The sequence below is a fragment of the Ostrea edulis genome, chromosome 4 (assembly GCF_947568905.1).
Source record: "Ostrea edulis chromosome 4, xbOstEdul1.1, whole genome shotgun sequence".
NCBI classification, from domain to species: domain Eukaryota; kingdom Metazoa; phylum Mollusca; class Bivalvia; order Ostreida; family Ostreidae; genus Ostrea; species Ostrea edulis.
The window spans coordinates 8,379,441-8,385,456 of record NC_079167.1 but is presented as its reverse complement, the minus strand read 5'-3'; positions in this window follow the sequence as shown (position 1 = coordinate 8,385,456).

Genomic DNA, 6,016 nt, shown 5'->3' with positions numbered 1-6,016 from the left:
TGTTTCATCTGGAATTAGCCATGTTAGAAATGACTGAATACTGAGGGAGTATTTGTAATGCATGTAACTCGGGAGTAAGTGTTCGACACAAACATTTACAACATAGTAGTCCAGAGGACTAGTAGATTCTGTAATTAACTAGGTCTGTAGCTAGTCCAGCTGCTGCAAAGCAACAATGGGAAGGGGGCAGTGCTGGATGGGGCTTTCCCCCATATGGCGGGGGGGCCTACCATGGAAAATTTTCAGTCTAAAGCAAAATCCTGCATTTTTGTTGCAAAATGACCTATTAAACTTCTTGTACGATTGAATTGCAGTGTTGCGAGCTATATCTTCTAAGGACAGAATAGACACAGTTGAGTTCAAGATTAGACATTTAGTCCATTCTATTTGGTCAGTAGTCCACCAGACTTCTTGTAACTGATATGATGGCACTTGCAATAGCCCACAATGTACAAATTAAATTGTATACTGCACTCTCGAGTAAGTTATCGGAGATTAAAGCTTGCATTTCTTCTATTGAACCACTTGCAGAGCCTCTTTTGAGGTTAGTTTATTGAAACCTTGAGAAATGTATCGTTTGTAAAGTACAATCATATAATAAAGTAAGAACATACTAGTGAGTGAAATCATTGAAAATACTCATGTGACCAAATATGGAGGATGGACAAACGTACATGTAATTATATCTCCCCTCTTCTAGGGGGGGACAATTGTTTTTAGCTCAAGTGAGCTTTTCTGATCGCCTGTTGTCTTTCTAAACTTTTTACATTTCGACTTCTCCAGAACCACTGGGCCAATTATAATCAAACTTGGCCAAAATCATCCTTGGGTGAAGGGCTTTCAAGTTTGTTTAAATGAAGGGCCATGCCCCCTTCAAAGGGGAGATAATCACAAAAATAGGGTGGGTCATTTTAAAAAAAATTCAAGAACCACTGGGGCAGAAGAGCTGAAATTTACATGAAAGCTTCCTGACATAGTGCAAATTCAAGTTTGTGAAACTCGTGACCCCAGGGGTTAGGATGGGGCCACAATAAGGGATCAAAGTTTTACATAACTAGTAAATAGTAAAAAAAATTCTCCTGAAGAAGTTTACATTTGCATAGAAGCTTCTTGACATAGTGCAGATTGAAGTTTGTAAAAATCATGGTACCTGGGGGTAAGATGGGGCCACAGTAGGGGATCAAATTTTTACATACAAATATATAGGGAAAATCACTGGCCAGGGAAGTTTACATTTACATGAAAGCTTCATGACATAGTGCAGATTCAATTTTGTAAAAATCACGGCCCCTGGGAGTAGGTTGGGGCCACAATAGGGATCAAAGTTTTGCATGCGAATAGGAAAAATCTTTAAATATGAGCGATGTGGCCCATGGGCCTCTGGTATTTTCTGTCCGTCCGTCCGTCCGTCACAAAATCTTGTGAAGGCTTCTTTTCCTATATGGCTTATCAGATAGACTTGAAACTTTGTACAACGCTTCATTGCTATATGTATTTGTAGAAGTGCATATTTAGTCTAGTCAATCTAGCTCAAAAATGAGCAAAACCTCAAACTAATTGCAACAGAAATGAAATTTTGATTATTCATGCAAGAAAACACATGCAAACAACATATTAAAAATCGGCTTTTGTATTTCCATGGGAAAATTGGAATTTTGGGGTAAAATGATGTGTTTTTTCATGAAAATTGCTAAAAACTGGAAATTGAAGAAAATGCCCATTTTATGTAACATACAGTAAAAATAAGTTTCATATCTCAAATTTCAACATGGAAATGTTCGATTAATTTTGTTTTACAGCAGAATATATTCTTTCCTTGACTGTAATTTTTGGGTAAAATCTTGCTTTTTTGAATATAATTGTTAAAGATTGAAATTTTAAGAAGAAAACCCACATTTTGTCATACATTTGAGTCTACCAATAAAAAATTGAAGTTAGGATTTATTTTAAAAATTGCTCAACAAGTAAGATATATAGATTATTGGCAATATATATGAAAAATACCATTTTAGGTAGGAAAACCTACCTTTTTCTAAAACAAAAATAGTGAAAAACTGGAAATGATAGGAAATGACTGTTTTACAGAAGAGATGACATTGATCTTATAAATTTAAAAATAAAACGTCCAAATGCACAACTAAACTTTTCTGCACCAAAAATTTATTTTCCCTTGCCGAATTTTGGGCTGAAATCTTCATTTTCCAACAAAAATCGTTAAAAACTGGATTTTGGAAGAAAATACTTTTTCCTGTCCATTAGGCATATATGAGTTACCACATGAAGATTTATACATTAAAATAAACTGTTAACACAAAACAAGTGCCCCTTCAAAAATGGTCTGTAAAAGATTACCTACATTTTTGCAGTTACTCCCCTTACATGGGAAGTTGGAGGCGCGCTTACCATTCCGGTCCTATGTTTCACATAAATACATGTAGTATTTTAAAACAAACAGTGTATAGTAAAGCTTACGTTACCAAATTCTTTATTAAGCTGAGTTTTAACAGTTTGAACTACATCTATGACCAATCAAGGTTCAGTTTCTTCGATTTTATAAAGAAATCTTTAATACGTGCACTTCGTCAAGTTCTAGAGTTTGGGAAAGAAGGGGGGGGGGGGGTATAGCCGTATTTGATGTTTAGTTCTATCCAAATTATTGTGCAATTAATACCGAGAATTTCAGAAGTAATCTGTTTTAAAAACAATGGACACATAGAATTAAAAGCAAAATCAATCAGGCACGCAGCATCGTAAAAAAAAAGGGGGGGGGGGTGAAGATAATTTCACAATATTGCCTGAAAATTGACAAGTAAATTTTAATCCAAAGTTATAAAAATCCTTGATGGTGTGTGTGGTGGTGGTGGTGGTGGTGGGGCTAAGGTTGTTCTCTCAGTTCAATTTTACACTTCCACTGTGTACAGTTCAAGACAATGCTATTTTTTTTTTTAAAAAAAGAGGGAGGGCAACCAATCTGTCTAAAAATCGACCTCTGTACGTAAAAATTTATCAACTTTACATGTAATGATAAAAGGTGTAGAGCCATTATTGCTACGTGCCTGATAATTATATAAGTGATCATTTGAGTAATTGCAGTACAGTTCAGTATGGAGCGCCAAATTAACATAACCTCAAATAATTGAAGATATCTTCAATTATTTGAAGATATCATCAATTCATTTGATGCGCGCAACAATTGAATTAAAGATCTCTTCAAATAATTAATGATATCTTCAATTCTGAATTATTGCGCGCATTAATTGAATTGATGATATCATTAATTCTTCTGCTGAATTGATGCGCGCTTTAATTGAATTAATGATATCTTCAAATGAATTAATGATATCAACAATTGAATTGATGCGCGCTACAATTCAATTGAAGAGAGCAATAACTGATATAATGCGCGCATTAAATCAATTGATGAGAGCAATAATTGATTTAATGCGCGCAGTAATTCAATTATTGCTCTCTTCAATTGAATTAATGATATCTTTAATTCATATGAAGAGAGCAATAATTCTTTTAGAGAGAGCAACTATATAATTAAAGATATCTTCAATTCAACATATCCACAATTGAATTAATGATCTCTTTAATTGAATTGTTGCTCTCTTTAAAAGAATTGATGCGCGCATTAATTCATTATACAAAATCATTGTAAATGATTTAAAGATATCTTCAATTGAATTAAAGAGATCATCAAATTATTTATACTGAGCTCTAAATCAATTATTGCGAGCAATATTTCTACTGAATTGATGCTCTCATCAAATGAATTGAAGAGAGCAATAATTGAATTAATGCGCGCATCAAATCTATTATTGCTCTCATTATTTGATTTATGCGCGCATCAGTTGAATTGATGAGACCAATAATTGAATTGAAGCGCACATTAATTCAATTGATGAGAGCAATAATTGATTTAATGCGCGCATTAATTCAATTAAAGAGAGCAATAATTGAATTGATGATATCTTCAAATAATTGAAGATATCTTCAATTATTTGAGTTTATGTTAATTTGGCGCTCCATAGTTCAGTCCATGTTTTTACAAATACAACGGCTAGTGTCACAATTTCCCTTGCATTTACAGCGAAAAACGTTCAAAAGTTTATCTGGCGCGACTTGTAATTTAGTTTTAACGGATACAAGAATTGCTGAAAGCAGTGATAAGCCCCAATTCGAAGGATCCAAATCCACTCTATGACTTAAAGAATTCTTGCAGTGCTCCTTTTCTGCAGCTGTAGTTAGTAGTTAGTAGTTAGTGGCAATGACTGAACTTATAAAAATGATATTGTGTTAGACAATACTTCACAAAGCAAATCTCCTATAAGTGTCTATGGTATTCCATCGTACATAGTCGATATGACATCGACACCAGAAGATATCTTTTTCTCTATGAAATCCTCATATAATTGGCAAAGTAGATTGTTATAACGACCATATAATTCGCGAAATGATGACTTTAAATGAAACAGTTGAAACCCCTTCACCATCAACCTGTTTGTCAGTAGCCTGCCTCCATTTAAAAACTAATCATATACAGAATTTTTTCGCGATTTGTCTACATTTTGACTATACAGGACCCGTTCCGATGCCGAACATTCTTGACGTTGTGTCGCATCCTGTGAATGCATGTAGAAAGGGCAAGGATTGACAAACTTCGTTTCCTAAAAAGACGTCTGGTTTTAACGATATTCTTCACTTAGGGGCAAGATCAAAAATTCAATGTCTCACAAAAAACTAAGTTCACATAGTTTTCACCAAGACCCCCCCCCCCCCCCCCACCCCCGCCTTTTAAAACTTAATATGACAAATGTTGAAACTAATCGAATAACAAGAAAAGAAACGTACGATTATAAATAACACTCTGTATACCTTTTCTACTGTTTATTCACAAATGAAAGTGTATATTAAATCTATTAAATGTTCATTAATATGTTTTAAATATTATGTAGTATTCAACAGTCGCTTGTCTTTTTCCTTTTTCCACTAAAGTGTAATCGATGTCGGATGACAGAAACTTACGGGAGTTTTTATTCCCCTCCCCCTAACTAATTGAATTTAAATTTTCATCCGACATTGATTTCATCCCTTAGGGCAGTTATGTTTATTTCAGAGTTCGTTGCTATTTCTGTGCTTTATATATAGACATTTCAAACACAATGTGCATTTTGTATGATCCTCTAAAATTTACGATAAATAACTGTATCCCATTTCCATTCTCAATTATCGTGTGCCAGCGTGGCGAGAATTCCATCGTCATCGAAAACAAGTTTTGTCTTGAATAGATGGCCGGGCGGTCTAGCGCGCTGTTCGCATGCTGTTAGGAGATGTGGTTCCGCAGGTCGTGAGCCCAAGACTTATTAGAAAGAGTAACTACTAGATTTTACATCACATCATGATACTATGCGCAAGTGTTTACTTACATTGATTTTTATTATTTATATTATCAATGTTTTATTATCATTATTATTACCCATGAATGACTCCCCAAACCTGAATTTGAAAAAGAAAAGCAAAAATACTTTACTTACTTAGTTTTATAAAAGTTTTTAATACAAAACGCTTGCTCAAATGATGAAGATACAAAATAACTGAAACTTTTAACCCGAATGGCTTTCCATACTTTCTTTTTTAACAACCGTAATTCCCCCTTGTAAATTGACACTAATTCTTTAAGATTTCATTTATAATATGATTATTCATAACTTTTAAAGTAAATATTGTGTTTTATAATTAAAATTAATTCAGTAGAGGGTCAAACAAAATATTTTGAAGTTTTATTCGCGAAAGTTCCCCGGGAATGGAAGTCGGCAAAGAATATGAGATGCAGAGCAATATTGTATGTATATAGAAGGTCTTATAATCACTTTTTTAATACAACTGTTAAGCTGTTTAATCGCATTTTTTATTACATGCACTTTAGATCGTCGTGTATAACTTGATTCCGATGACTGTCACAGTTAAGTTACTCCCCTTTACGTGTACGGCGTGCCGTAAACACCACAAAATA